The sequence below is a fragment of the Ovis canadensis genome, chromosome 9 (genome assembly GCF_042477335.2).
Source record: "Ovis canadensis isolate MfBH-ARS-UI-01 breed Bighorn chromosome 9, ARS-UI_OviCan_v2, whole genome shotgun sequence".
Lineage (NCBI taxonomy): Eukaryota > Metazoa > Chordata > Mammalia > Artiodactyla > Bovidae > Ovis > Ovis canadensis.
This window is the reverse complement of record NC_091253.1, coordinates 100,029,285-100,046,221: the sequence shown is the minus strand read 5'-3', so window position 1 is coordinate 100,046,221 and position 16,937 is coordinate 100,029,285.

Here is a 16,937-nt window from a genome sequence, read left to right as displayed (position 1 = left end):
TGCTGTTGGTGGTTACACAACATGTTTTCTCAGAGCAGGGCTAACTATTCTCTGTAGAGGCAAAGCCCACAGGACCCGGGATCATGCCCTTGCACCAACCAAGAGGGAAGCTGACTCCAGCAACAGCTCGAAAATTGCAATCTTGGCAATGATGAGACAGACACTCCCTCCATATACTCTGCACCCGACCAAAAATTCACACGTCACTCTTGAATGCTCACCACTGTGTTAGTCAACGTGTATTTCAATACACGAGTATTTGTTGAAAGTTTGTCATTGCTTCTTAAAATATGCTGAAAATAAAGGTTTTAAAGAGAATTTTATAAGGTCCTAGGACAAAATCTTTCCTGCTCTGCGTGTTTTGGGGGGGGATACAAGGATTTTGACCCTTGATCTCTTTTCCAGTCATGAATTCTACATCTATTTTTCATGTAAACGGATGGCTCTTCAGTGAACTATCCTTAGGCACTCTAAGAACTGGATGCGACTCAACGGTTCTTTGGTTAGTAAATTGTTATGGCTTGGATTTCTATAATAATTACTCTTTAGAAAGGGGGTTGTGTGAGTTCTATTATTATATGAACTACTGGAAAGACAGACCGGTTTTTGAGTCTGAACTTTGCCAGTCTACAACTGTGTGACCTGAAGGAGGTTACTTACCTTCTTAGACCACAGTTGCATCATTTGTCCAATGGGTATATTACAGTCTAGCTCGTTACAGTGCTGCGAGGACCATCATTGAGCTTTGTTTCTAGTAGAAGGTGAAGGCATGCTAATTCCCTTCTCTTTGCATCCTACTGGGGAAAGTATCTCTCCCAAACTGTGACTCAATGATTTTAGGAATTGTTTCTTACCATCATGACACTACATATAATGAAATTCTTTGAATATAGATGTCCTTAGATAGTATAAATATTCTTGGGAAAATGATACCAGTATTTCTTCAAGCTTCATATTTGGGGGACTCTTTTGCTAATTCAAATGCTAGTGTCTGGTAAACTGCTTTCTATTTGTACACATAAAGTATTGGAGTGAACATTGGTAACCAACTTAAACATAGCTTTCTAAAGTTAGCTGCAATTATTTCTGTTTTTTTTTTTTGGTTTGGTTTTCTTTTTTTTGTTTGTTTTGTTTTGGTCACACTGTGTGGCAGGCCTGTGGGATCTTAGTTCTCTGGCCAGGGAGCAAACCCATGCTCCCTGCATTAGAAGCATGGAGTCTTAACCAGTGGCCCACCAAAGAAGTCCCATAGCTGGGATTACTTTTGTAAAAATGTTAAAAATATGTAAAAAGACAGATTCCTCAGGTAATAGAGAATAATGGTCTACATAAAAAATAACAGAGACTGGCAGCTTGATCTGGAAGAAACAGGCACTATGGTAGGAAAGGGCAATTTAGAAGAGTGGACTTGGAGAGTGCGTCCAAAAGGGGAAACTGTTTAGAGGACATTATTATAAGACATTCACGATAGAAGTCAAATGTTTTTTAAAAATGCCATGTAGAGGAACGAATGTCTCTCCTGCTGGGAGAACACACCCTCCATTGTAGGCGCACTGGAAAGATATTTGATGAGGACTGGAAAAGGGACAAGAATGCATGGAGGTGCTGGAAGAGGAAGAACAGCCCACAGGAACACGGGCTGTTTCACACGGGCAGAAAGGCAGGTGCTGCGTGCCCAAGGGAGACTTTGAAGGGGAAACATCATGACACCAACTCGACAGAGAACCTAATTCATGGAGACATCTTCTAATCGTTTGTAAAAACGTCATCCTTGCAGGGAAGAAAGTGACCACCCACTGGGAAACCAGGCTCTCCCATCTCTCACCGTTTTTTAAAATTGGCATCTCACTTTTTCCTTTTTCTCAAAAGTGCTAATCACATTTGCAATTGCTGTACAATTTACTTATCACTTTCGTGAACTGTCCATTTCCCTCAGCTAGAATAAATGAGGGCAAGTATGTCTGTCCAGTTTTTCTTTTGTTCAGTTTTATATTCCTGGTATATACTAATACACATTTTTGAATGAATCAGTGCTCACATAAGCCAGCAATTATAGGACTGGAAAGGTGGTATCTTTTAAGAGAAAGGAATACTGCATGTTAATTCTATTCAAAGTTTATTGTGTTATATGCTGACATTCACAAACACTGGCAGAGTGTGATGTAGATGGGAGAGCTCCAAAAACTGAAACCTCAGATTCTAAACAGATACCTAGTAAAGATTCCTTAGAGTGGCTTCTTCATGATCCTGATCTGGGGGCATTTTGGTTGTTTTCGTTGCTTTCTTTCTAGATGTAGATATTACTGATATGGCATCGAGTAGTACCAAGTGTTAGCTGCTCAGTTGTGTCCGACTCTTGTGAATCCACGGGTTGTAGCCCGCCAGGCTCCTCTGTTCATAGGCTTTCAGAGCACTGGAATGGGGTGCCATTTCCTCCTCCAGGGGATCTTCCAGACCCAGGGATTGAACCTGGGTCTCCTGCACTGGAGGCAGATTCTTTACCAACTGAACCACAAGGGAAGCCCCATAAAAAATACACAAAGCTGATAAGAAACTAGGGTTTGGAATATAACACTCATAAACTTCCCAGTGGCGCATTAAAACCAGTAGCACAGTTTTACACAGGCTAAGCGATTAAGGAATGAGTAAGCACCGTAATACACAGGGCACTTTACCTTGAAAATTATCCGCAGTTTGCTTGTTCAAGTGGGTGCCTTCACGCTCACTGGCACGCCTTCGCTCTCACTTCTATTACCACATGTATGCCCTTTTCCTAAACGATGCCCCCTTCTCCCTCCTAAGATCACTGACTTATGAGAGCATAAGAGAGGGAAAAATAAACTGAGAGGCAACGGGGATGTTAAGAGAGCTTAGGGCAGGAACCATGTGCCATTGGCCATCAGAAGGCTCATAGCTTGAGAGTTTCTGAGAACTGGTGACAGGTGTTAAAAGGAAGCTTATAACATCAGATGTGAAAGGATGTGGCCCAGTGTACTCACGAAGTATTGCCTAGGTGCATTTTCTAGAGCCCTGCACAGCTCCATTCAGCTGGCTGCGGTTTATTGCCCTCTTCAAATGGTTTGGTTACAACAACTTTAGATTTTCAAAACATGCGTTAAAACAGAACTGACTACATTTTAACAGGCTTTTTGTATAATTATGGCTAATTTTTTAATATTACCCTAAAACTCAGCAAATAGGAGATTCTTAAAGATTAGCTTCAATGTAGAATCTAAAACCATATTAATAAGTTTTTCATGTCCTGTCACATTAAAATCCATGGCCTATCTTGTACTTTAAATAGACTGTTTACCCATGCATGATTTTGTAATATCATCCTTCGGCCATTTGGAAAATATTGGTTCATTGAGTTACTAGCAAACTGAATCCAGTGACATTTTAAAAAAAGGATTATATTCCATGACCACATAAGACTTATCCTAGAATGCAAGGTTGTTTCAACATATGAAAATAAATCAATATAATGCACCATATTAATAGCAAAAAGGACAAAAGCCGCATGGTCACCTCAATAGATACAGAAAAGCTTTTGAAAAAAATCCAGTACCCTTGCATGATAAAATATATATATATATATATTTAACAAATCAGGAACAGAAAGAAACTTCCCCAACTTAATAGACGGCATCTATGAACTCCCATAGCTAATATCATACTTAATCATAAAACAATGAAAATTTTTCTCCAAATCAGTAATAGGAAAAGGATATCCACTCTCACCAGTTCAACATTCAACATATAATACAACATTGTATTGGAGATTCAGCAAGCATAATTAAGCAAGAAAGGGAAATAACAGGCATCAAAATCAGAAATGAAGAAGTAAAATTATCTATAGTTACGAAAGACATCTTACATAGAAAAGAGCCTAGGGAAGATGCATAAAAGAATCTCTTATTACAGCTAATAAATAAGATTCCAGCATACAAGGAATAATGCAAAAATCTGTTACATGTCTATAACACTAGCAATGAAGAGTCTGAAAGGAAATTTTTAAAAAATTCATTTACAATTGCATAAAAAATAATAAAATTGTTACAAATAGAATTAACAAAAAAGTTCATGACTTATACACTGAAAGCTACAAAACATCATTGAAATAAATGAATACCTAATACATGGTTTGAAAGCTTGATATTTTTAAGATGGATTCTCTCAGTAATGCAGTTCCTATTAAAATCCTAGCTGTATTTTTTTTTCACAGAAATAGGCAATCTATTCTAAAATTTACATTAAAATACAAGAGACCCAGATAGTTTAAACAGTCTTGAAAACCAACAAAGATGGACTCACATTTGTCAACTTCAAAACTTACTACAAAGTTACAGTATCCAAAACAGTGTGGTCCTGGCATAATGATAGATGCGTAGGGCTGCTTATATCCTGTAGAATGAAGAAAGACTGCTATCTCATGCCATGTACAAAAATTAATTCCAGATGGTTACAGACCTCAGACAGTGCAAAACTGTAAGACTCTTAGAAGAAACCATAAAATAAGAAAGACATGTAACTTTGTAACTTTGGATTAGGCAATGGTTTCTCACATATGACTCTAAAAGCAGAAGAATAAGATTCATGCATATATACATACATAAAACATCATCAATTTAAAAAAAAATTGTGTTTCACCAGAATTGAAAGAGACATGTACCCCAATGTTCATCACAGCACTGTTTATAATAGCCAGGACATGGAAACAACCTAGATGTCCATCAGCAGATGAATGGATAAGAAAGCTGTGGTACATAAACACAATGGAGTATTACTCAGCCGTTAAAAAGAATACATTTGAATCAGTTCTAATGAGGTGGATGAAACTGGAGCCGATTATACAGAGTGAAGTAAGCCAGAAAGAAAAACACCAATACAGTATATTAACGCATATATATGGAATTTAGAAAGATGGTAAGGATAACCCTGTATGCAAGACAGCGAAAGAGACACAGATGTTTAGAATGGATTTTTGGACTCTGTGGGAGAGGGAGAGGGTGGGATGATTTGGGAGAATGGCATTGAAACATGTATACTATCATGTAAGAAACAAATCACCAGTCTATGTTCGATACAGGATACAAGATGCTTGGGGCTGGTGCACGGGGATGATCCAGAGAGATGATATGGGGTGGGAGGTGGGAGGGGGGTTCAGGACTGGGAACTCATGTACACCTGTGGCTGATTCATGTCAATGTATGGCAAAACCAATACAGTATTGTAAAGCAAAATAAAGTAAAAATAAAAATTAAAAAAATTATAATGAGAAATAAAAAACAAATAACTATAATAAAATAATTCATAATATTAAAAAAATTGTTTCAAAAGACATTGACAAAAAAGTTAAAAGATAGCCCATGGAATGGGAGAAAATACTTGCAAATCATACATCTGATAAAGGGCTAGTATCTAGAATATAAAAGACCTCTTACAGCTCAACAATAAAAAGACAAAATTGAAAAACAAGCAAATACTTTGGATAGGCATATTTCAAAGAAGGTATACAAATGGAAAGGAAGCACAAGAAAAGATGCCTAGCAGCATTTGTTCTCATGGAAATACAAGTCAAAACCGCAGTGCGGTAGCATCAGACACACACTAAGATGTCTACAGACAAAAAGTTGAGCAATAACAAGTGTTGTCTAGACATGGAAGCCTAAATGTCCATCAACAGAGGAGTAGGTAAAGAAGACCTGGTGCATGTATACAGTGGGGTATTACTCAGCCATGAAAAAGAATGAAAGAATGCTATTTGCAGCAACATGGATGGGTCTAGAGAGTGTCATCCTGAGTGAAGTAAGCCAGACTGAGAAGGTGGAATATCACATGACTTCCCTTATGTGTGGACTCTGTCCAAAAAGAAATGATACAAGTGAGCTTATGCACAAAGCAGAAATAGACGCACGGGCTTCAGGAATGAGCTTTTGGTTTCTGAGGGGAAGGCTGAGGGGAAAGGGATAGTTAGGGAGCTTGGGATGGACACATACATGCAGCTGTACTTAAAATGGATAACCAGCAAGGATCTCCTGTGCAGCACGTGGAACTCTGCTCAATGTTACGTGACAGCCTGGATGGGAGGGGCGTTCAGGGGACAATCGGTCCACGTGTTTGTATGGTGGAGTTTCTTCGCTGTTCACCTAAAACTATTACAACGTTGTTTGTCAGTCGGCTGTACTCCAATACAAAATAAACAATTTTAAAAGAAAAAAATCAATGTTTAAAAAAAGAGCATATGTTGGTTAACATGTGAAGAACTTGGAACCCTCCTGCATTGCTGATGGGAAGGTAAAATGGTATTGACAGCTGCTTTTGAAAACAATGCCTTAATACGTTAAATAGAGAAAACCTGTAACCAATAAGTTCACTCATGGATATACATCTAAGAGAAATGAAAACATCAGTCAGTCAGTCAGTTCAGTAGCTCAGTCGTGTCCGACTCTTTGCAACCCCGTGAATCGCAGCACGCCAGGCCTCCCTGTCCATCACCAACTCCCAGAGTTCACTCAAACTCACATCCATCGAGTCAGTGATGCCATCCAGCTATCTCATCCTCTGTCGTCCCCTTCTCCTCCTGCCCCCAATCCCTCCCAGCATCAGAGTCTTTTCCAATGAGTCAACTCTTCGCATGAGGTGGCCAAAGTACTGGAGTTTCAGCTTTAGCATCATTCCTTCCAAAGAACACCCAGGGCTGATCTCCTTTAGAATGAAAACATATGTCCATCCAATAACTTTTGTGCAAATGCTCATAGCAGCATTATTCATAATAGCCAAAAGTTGAAACAACTCCCATGTCTATAAACTAATGAGTGGATAAATAAAACATGGTACGTCCATACAGTACTAGTTGTCCCTAAAGGAATGAAGTACTAATACAGGCTACAACCTGGATAAACACTGAAAAAATTAAGTGAAAGAATGCAACCACAGAAGACAACTTATTAAATGATTCTGTTTACCTAAAATGTTAGATAACAGGCAAATCTGTAGAATCAGAAAGTAGATTGGTAGTTGTCTAGGACTGAAAGTTCGAAAGAAATTGGGAAGTGACTCCTAATGGATACAGGATTTCTTTTCCAGATAAAAATATTCTGAAATTGATTTCTGATGTTTGCACAACTCTGAATGTACTAAAAGCCACCAGATTGTGTACTTTAAAAGGGTAAATTTTATAATATGTGGATTATTTCTTAATAAAAATAGAGAGATACAGTGATTATTAGGAGCTAAATGGATAATTTAAGAACAATACTTTAATAATAATCTCATTTACTATCTTTTTCCGTAAGTGGACCAGACAAATAGATCAGAGATGGATGTAGGCAATGTATGTTGATCTGAATAAGCAGTTTGACTCAATCACAGTTCCCTTATTTATTCAGCAGTTCATTCTGCAGATTTACTGAGAATGTGCCTAAAGTATGCGGGCTATTGGAGGTAACACAGGTGACGCTACTGGTGAAGAACCTGCTAATCCAGAAGATGTAAGAGACACGGGTGGAACCCCTGGGTCAGAAAGGCCCCGTGGAGGAGGGCACAGCATCCCACCCAGTATTCTCGCCTGGAGAATCCCACGGACGGAGGAGCCTGGTGGGCTACAGTCCACGGGCTTGCATAGAGTTGTACACAACTGAAGCGACTCAGCACACAGATCAACAAGACACAGCTCTTCATGGAATTAGCTTACTAGTCAAAAACTATTTTGTAAATTAGGCAAAAGAAGTTCAGCGAGGTTAAATAAAAGGCCCAACATTACACAGGTAGTCAGTGACAAAGCGAGGATTTGAATCCACTTATATCTGAGCCCAGGCTTCCCTGGCAGCTCAGCTAGTAAAGAATGTGCCTGCAACGCAGGAGACCCTGGTTTGATTCCTGGGTCGGGAAGATCCCCGGAGAAGGGATAGGCTACCCACTCCATTATTCCTGGGCTTCCCTGGTGGCTCAAATGGTAAAGAATCTGCCTGCAGTGCTGGAGACCTGGGTTCCATCCCTGGGTTGGGAAGATTCCCTGGAGGAGGGCCTGGCAACCCACTCCAGTATTCTTGCCTGGAGAATCCCCATGGACAGAGGAGCCTGGTGGGCTACCGTCAATGGGGTTGCAAAGAGTTGGATACGACTGAGTGACTAAGCACAGCACAGCACATATTTGGGCCCAAAGCCCCTGATGGTCCATTTAGTCACATATCCAACAGCAGCGTGCTTGTAAGTAAGAATAGGAACATTGTAATTAGGGAGATTTGCAGAGAGAATAACTGTCCGCAGAGAATGTTAATTCATGGACTGACCTCGACCCGGAGGGATATCCCCAAAGTGGTCAAAGAGTTCTTCCCATAGCTGGATCCGATTTGACAGACTTAGCGACAACATAAATGAAGACACAGAGGCAAGCTGACCGCATCTGCTGTTGACACAAAGCTGGAAGTGATAGTTAATACACTCAAAGAAGGAATCAGGATTCAAAAAAGATTTCATCAGACTGGAACTATGGGCTGATAGGAATACAGGATGCAGGGAGAACTGGCTTAACAGGAATTTGCATGAAAAAGACTTGGACATTTAATTGAGAATAAGCTCAGTATCATTCAAAGGTGTGAGCCAAAACAGCTGAGGCATTCTTATCTTGCATTAAACGCAAAGTAGCGTCCAGGGAAAGGAATGTAATTGCACTTCCAGTCACTGCTCTTGTCAGACAAATTTCGAAGTATTTTGTTCAGTCATCATTAGGAAGAATATCAGCAAAGTGGAATATGTTTGGAGGAGAGAGATGAGAAAAATGAAACTGTGTCACTGAAGCTGTTTAGCTTCAGTTGTTCAGTTCAGTTCAGTCGCTCAGTCGTGTCCGACTCTTTGCAACCCCATGGACTGCAGCACGCCAGGCCTCCCTGTCCATCACCAACTCCCAGAGTCTACCCAAACTCATGTTTAGCTTAGTATGAAGAATTGGGCCGTACCATGGAGGTAGGGGAAGTGTAATGGATTAACTTTTTTCAAAGACTTGAAAGCATATCTTAGGGCTGGAGGTTTAGTTTAATTTTACTCACTCTCGCAGAACTAGAACCCCACACAAGATAGGGAGACAGATTTGTGATTAAATTATTTTCAGATAGGTGGAGTTGTGGGAAAGGGAATAATCTACTTTGTAATTTACTGAGCAGTTACTTGTACAAATCATTCAAGAGGACTCTGGATGACTACTTGTAATTGGAGGTCCCTGGATCGTCACTGAGGTTGGGACTTGAGGATTCATGGGGTCCATTTGAAATCAAAGACCCAATAACAATGATAACAATCATTATTGTTGTATCAGCTAATATGTATTAGTGAAAGTCGTTCAGTCGTGGCACTTTGTGACCCCATGGTCTATACAGCCCATGGAATTCTCCAGGCCAGAATACTGGAGTGGGTAGTCCTTCCCTTCTCCAGGGAATCTTCCTGACCCAGGGATGGAAGCCAGGTCTTCAGCAGGGCAGGCAGATTCTTTACCAGCTGAGCCACCAGGGAAGCCCAAGAATACCGGAGTGGGTAGCCTATCCCTTCTCCAGGGGATCTTCCCCACCCAGGAATTTAACCAGGGTCTTCTGCATTGCAGACAGATTCTTTACCAACTGAGCTATCAGGGAAGTCCTAATATGTATTAAGGAAGCTACTATGGAAAATATTCCACACGCATTAGCATACCTAGGTCTGACAAGATCTTAATGAAATACTTTATTATCTGCATTTTGTAGATGAAGAAATAGCTTCATCTATAGTTATGGAGTTTCCTTACCCAAGGATACTTGGCTTGTTAGCGCTAACACTCAAACTCAGGTTGCCAGATTTCAGAGCCCCAGATCTTAAAGCTTTCCTAAAAACTCTTTTAAATTCCATGTTATTTAATGAGTTATAACAGACTGACTTTGATTGTGAGATGATTTGGCTCAAATTCTCTCTGTTCAGAGTGAATACATTGGAGGCTATTGTGTTGCTAGACATCTGAATAATTCAAGGTCAGCAGGAACTCTTATCTTTGCGGGGAGTAAAAGCCTGTCCAGTGGAATTTCAGGATCGACACGTTCGGTGTTTAAAAAAGCAAACAGCTTAGCTCATATTTTCATTCTTGGATAATTTTAAATAAGACAGTGCCAGAGTACACAAAAGCAGATAGCATGGTTTCAGGTTTTCATTCCTGAATTGGGATTTCGTTTTGCATGCCATGATGGCAGATGCCTACCAGAGAGTGGAAGGGGTAAGAGATGGAAATTACCGTAATTACCCTTGCGGTAGGCAGATGACTTTTCTGAAGCGTGCAGAGTGGTTTTAATTCCCTATAAATAGGGAACCTGTGACTAACAGGTGCTCTCTGATATGCTGCTCGGAAAAACATGTGTTTAATTTGAACTTGTAGGTCCCACCACAAATTTTAAGTCTTTGGAAGAAACAAAGGACAATAGTGTTTTCAATAAATTCTCATCTGGTTTATTTTTAGGACAGTCAAATCAGAAATAAATTCATCCATTCATTTCAAGAAACAAACATAAATTACTATGTATTTTAATAAGTAGAAGAAAGAAAATAGACACGATGTTTTTGCAAAAATGAAGGGGAATCTACTTGGGTGAGATGGCCAAGAATGGGCACTCTGAGTTGGTGACATGGTTTTTTATTGATGCATATAAGGGGCTTCCCAAGTGGTAAAGAATCCATCTGCCAATGCAGGAGCTGCAGGACACGGGTTGAATCCCTGAGTTGGAAAGATCCCTTAGAGGAGAAAATGGCAACCCACTCCAGTATTCTTGCCTGGAAAATCCCATGGACAGAGGAGGCTGGTAGACTGCAGTAGTCCACAGGGTCGCAAAGAGTTGGACACAACTGAGTGCCTGAACATGCACGCGTATACATATATATACATACATGTGCATATATATGTGTATTATTTTTCAGATTATTTCCCTTATAGGTTATTACAAAATGTCGAGTATAGTTCTCTGCGCTGTACGGTTGGTCCTTCTTGGTTATATATTTACAGAGTGTGCTTATGGAAATCCCTGTCCTCTGCCTTGCCCTTTGATTACCATAAGCTTTTTCCCTGTGTCTCTGGGTCTCTTTCTGATTTGTAGAGAGATCTGTTTGTATGTTTTTCCCGGAATCCATATGTAAGCTGTATCATATGATATTTGTTCTCGTCTGCATTCAATCAGTATGATAATCTCTTAGGTCCATCCGTATTGCTGCAAATGGCATTATTTCGTTCTTTTTTTTAATGGCGGAATAATGTTGGATGAATGGGCTTGCCAGTTAACTCAGTGGTAAAACAATCCATCTGCCAATGCAGGAGATGCAGGTTCGATCCCTAGGTTGGGAAGATCCTCCAGAGAAGGAAATGGCAACCCACTCCAGTATTCTTGCCTAGGAAATCCCATGGACAGAGGAGCCTGGCAGGCTACAGTCCAAGGGGTCACAAAAGAGTCAGGAACATCTTAGCAGCTAAGCAACAGCAACAAATGTTCCATCGTATTCATACGCCACATCTCTCTACCCACTCATCGGTCCATGGACATCCAAGTAGTCTCCACATCTTGGCTGTCATAAGTAGTGCTTCAGTGAACAATGAGGTGCGTGTTTTTTCAAGTTATGATTTTTCTCTGGATATCTGTCCAGGTGTGTTATTGAAGGACCATATGTAATTCTACTTTTAGTTTTTAAAGGAGCCTCCTTCCTGTTCTCCTTAGTGGTTGCACCAAGTTTCATTCCCAGAGCTGGTGACATTTAAGCTGAAGCCTGAGTAAAGAGAAAGAGCCCAGAGGAAGAGCATTCCAGACAGAAGATCCGCCAAGCTGAAAGGCACTGTGGCTGGAAGGAGTTTAGCGTTTCCTTGGCACACCCAGAAGACACAGCAGTAGTCCAGGGGAGGGACGTCTGTGACTTCTGCTAAGATATTAACAGTGGAAATGACGGTAAATGGATACCTTGGAGGTATATTTTGGAAATTGAAATCAGACACTAGAGTGGACATTATATACGTGCAAATCCTAAGTGCAACATAGATGCTTACAAATATCTCTAGAACCTCTGTTCTAGTTATATATAATCTCAAGCAATCTTCAACATGTTGCCGTCTCTTATCATGTTTGGAATATAAGCAATTTCTTTCCTTCATGGGATCCTTCTTCAGACAATTCACTTTCTATTATTAAAATCTCCCTCCCTGCCTCCCTCCCTTTCTTCCTGCCTGCCTCCCTCCCTTCTTGCCTGCCTGCCTTCAGTAATCTGTATCAGTATTACAAGGCGGCCTGGTGTCTAGCTATCAGCTGTTTGGCATACAGTTCCGAACAAGAGATTCCTGGTTCCTGCCTTCATGAAATTTTCTTTTAATTGAGAGCTAATTAACCCAGGGCAAAAGTTTATCTCGTTTACATTTCTGTGTTTTTTAAGCTAGTAATTATTGAATGCTTCTTAATCCCAGGTAGTACTTCAAGTACTTTAGAGGTGTTATGTTAATTAATCCTTAAAGCAAACACACCCCTGTTCTATTAAAGCGGAAGCTGGTGCTCAGGAAACTTTCTGGCCCTAAGTGGCAGAGCTGAGGTTGGCACCTATTTCGAAACTAACTGAATATATAAACAAAAGCAAATGAACGAACTTGAAAAACTAGTTCAGGCATCAGCTGTTTCCTGCCACAGCCGAATCTGTGGCCTTCCTTTGGTTGGGAAGGAAGTGCAGGGCGGCATACTTCCTTTCCTTGGCCTGCTCTGGTCCACATGCATTTGAGATATATTTTAAAACATAAAATGAAGATCATCAGGGGCAATATCAGTGATCTATCAGCTAAGCTAAATCTCTGATAACCACTCCCACTCTACTAATGTGGAAGAAAGCAAGGTACTTTTCTATATTTCCACTGTCTCATTCTAAAGGTCACTAAGTTGGAATGTAGAACTGAGTTTTGTTTCTTGCTTCTTCCTCGTGCCATCATACAAATTTCACTAGCGGTACTACTACAAATGCTACTGAGATCTGTAGCTTCATCACATGAGGCAAATGTCTTGCTAGACTCATAACACTGCAAATTAATGTTCCTCTCTTGCTTTTTACCTCCATTTTCACCCCCATGAAGTAGTCAGAGTGATCTGCAAAAGCGAATCAGGTCGTAGTCCTCATCAGCATTACATTCTCCAGCAGCAGCTGTTGCACTGAAGCAAAAGATCAGCTCTTCTCTGTGGCCTGTGTGGCCTGGCCCCTACCATCCCTTCTATCCCCACATTGTTACCACCCCCTCCCCTAACTGACAACCTCTAGACAAAGTGCTCTTGGCGCTTCTTCAGATTTTAAATGCACTTTCTTGAATTCTTGCAATGGTTAATGCCTCCTCAGGAAACTCTTCCATAATTATCATATCTAAATGAAGATCTTTCTTTTCCAATCTCTCCAGTGGATTTTCCATATAAGCCAATTGTTATTGTCTGTTTACTTGCCTTTCGCCAGTACCAACCAACCAGACTGTACGCTCAATGAAGTGCATGCTCTCTCTTGCTCCTTAATTTATCCCCAGTGTTTAGAATAGAGCTCATAGGAGCACGCAGGAGGAATTAAAAACTGTGTTGAAGGCATGAATAAGTGATATTCTTTCAACTACATTCTTTAGGTCTGTGTTAAAAACTTATTGGATATTGATAAAATATTATTAGATTTGGAATTTACTGAATTGGGTATGTCCAATACTTTGGCTACCTCATGCAAAGAGTTAACTCATTGGAAAAGACTCTGATGCTGGGAGGGATTGGGGGCAGGAGGAGAAGGGGATGACAGAGGATGAGATGGCTGGATGGCATCACTGACTCGATGGACATGAGTTTGAGTGAACTCCGGGAGTTGGTGATGGACAGGGAGGCCTGGCGTGCTGTGATTCATGGGGTCACAAAGAGTCAGACATGACTGAGCGACTGAACTGAACTGAAAGTACTAATGGACTTCTCTGGTGGCTCAGACGGTAAAGAATCTGCCTGCAATGCTGGAGACCTGGGTTCCATCCCTGGGTTGGGAAGATCCCCTGGAGGAGGGCATGGCAACCCACTCCAGTATTCTGGCCTGAAGAATCCCGTGGACAGAGGAACCTGGCAGGCTATAGTCCATGGTGTCACAGAATCGAACATGACTGAGCAACTATCACTTTCAATATACTAATAGGAACCTCAAAAGTAATAGCTGCTATGATTAGTCACTTGTATTATAGGCTGGAGGACAGGGTTGGCCAGTCATTGAATAAAAATTTTTTTAAATTTTATTTAAAATTTTATTTAAAATTTTTATTTTATTTAAATTTTTATTTTAAAAATGTGTTTTATGTTTATAAAATAAATTTTTGCATGTTAATAACTTAAAAACTATGAAATGAAATGTGATGGCCTCAGAAGTTTCTATCTATTGGCAAAGAAACCATTTCTGAGAGACAGGATTTGCACTAAGATTTGTGATATATCATTTATCTTTATCTGTAGCAAATTCTAAACTGAAGATATATGCTCAAGTCAAAGAATATCAAATTTCTGAAATAAATGATTACAATGTATATTTTCCATGCAATTCAACATTTATATTTCTGGATTTTTAAAATTACCTTGTTCTTGTTCAAAGGGCAATAAAATTCTTTACAAAGCAAATAATAATGAACAGCTCTAAGTTATCACTGATGAAGAAAGAAACTTCTTCATTTCCTTAGATAATGTACCTTAAAGAAAATCAGTGTAGATTTTAGTAACAACATTTCGGCAGTGTGAAGGTGTGAAGAAATGATTGTTTCTGAATCAGCACTGATAGATTCATTTTTTTAAAAGTCAGTTTTGGGCTCATGCCAGTTTTAAACTATGGCAAGAAGAAAGTTTGTGCGATATCAGACATGCTAGGCTGCCACGTACGTCTCTCATCACCTCGTCCCAGAGTAGGCAACGTTGCTGGTTGCAATCTGAGTACTGAACCCTGGACAGCAATGCTCATTAGTCATCCTCTCAATCAAATATCAATGTGGGAAGTTAGTGACTTAGGCCAAAGATGAAAAGATCTGACCAGCTGTTCCTCCCAGGCTCAGTTCTGATCCCTGTGTGAAGAAAGAATACCTTAGAAAAGTAATTGTGAGTCCGAACACAGCCAATTGCCAAGCAAAGCATCTCGCCCTGTTTATTTTGGAAGGGCCGTGTGCATCAGTCTGGCTGTGAGCAAGGTATTTCTGTTTGTGCTTCTGCCCATGGGGGACGGCAAGGTTCATCCATCTCATTGGAATGGAGGTTCCTCTGCGTGAAGCTTTCCTTCTCTACCCTGTCCTTGACACCCTCTGCAAGGAGGAATGTCTTTAAGGTCAATAATAAATGATGACGAATTATGGGTGAAATTGAAAACTCCAAATCTGGTCAGAATGGAGACCCTTGAGGATTCAAGCTCTGACAGTACAGAGGGATAAAGTGTCCTAAGCATTACTGTCAGTGGAACATCAGAGTTTAACGAGGGATTAACCGGGAGCCGCGGGATAGATCTCCAAGCGGGCGTAGGACACCCTTGGTCTCTGATGATGTTATTCCTCAGCCGACTCACCGCTTTCCCACTGGCTCTTGTCTGTTCTCCTTACACGTCAAGTCCAAGTTGGAACTTTCTTGGCCTAAAGTGTGGATATGCTTTCCAATTTTCCATGCTCTTTGACATTCATAAATGCTAACTAACAGTGATTCGATTCTCTGGTCTGAAGAGTGAGACGTAATATGCCTTCACTGCCCTGAGAAAGAAGTTCTGACTCTTCCATATTGACATTTGCTTTTACACATCATACAAGTACTTTTCATTCAGTTATATTCTATTTTCAGGAGGACATTCTGAAAAATTAAGCTGTAAAGACTAATTCTGGCTTCTATTACGTAGTTAAGTGTATTTCAAGGTTAAGCACATTGGATCTTAAAGAAGAATTTTTTAAAGGTTAAATATATTGGCTCTTACAAAAGAAGTTTTTAGTGTTAAATATAACTCCCTGAAAGTATTTGGAATTCACATGATATTTATGATGTATGAGGAAAAGCACATTTTACTAAAGATATTTCTGATATGGAACTTTAATTCTAAAAGTTTCCATTCCAGTTACACATTCCATTGGCTCCAGGAAAATATTTATTCTAGCATGTAACAAAACCACTTGCTTTAGACATACATATATATGTTGATCTCTTTCAACATTTTTAGTTGTACAGGGTTTCATTTGATTAGCTATTTATATTGCAGTATGCTTTTCAAGGTCATAGGAAGAGAATACTACACTTTTTTTCTTGGGGATATGGTGAGCTGGCATTTCACAAAGGATATATTAAAATTCTACCCTAAACATTCCTCTGCTGAAACAAGGCAGGTAAGTTATGTGATAGAGCACAATATAAAAATAATAGTTCAGTGCGGCTCCAAGTGGAATTTCCTAATTTTGCATTTCATATGAATGAGTATACGTTATAATTACCTTGAAGACAATGTAGCTTTTGTGTTCTATAGTTGCATTTTTCTTTACAATGACAGTGGTCAACTAAAGAAGTTTCTGGTTTGAGAAAAGTAACCTCAAATTTTCACACTGGTTTTAGGACTTCCCTAGAGGTCCAATGGTTAAGATTTCGCCTTCCGGTGCAGCGGCTGCGGGTTCAACCCCTGGTCAGGGAGTTAAGATCTCACATGCCTCATGGCCCAAAGAGAGAAAACATAAAACAATATTATAACAAATTCAGTAAAGACTTTAAAAATGGTCCACATTAAGAAAAGTCTTTAAAAACATTTCATACTTGTTTCAAGTTATTAGTACACCAAAAACTAAACAATATGTCAGGGATTTCAGCTGATTGTGATTTATAAGAAAAATCACCATTATATCACAGAAAATAATTAATTTTCCCCATATCATTACACATCAAGAGGATATATTAGGTTGA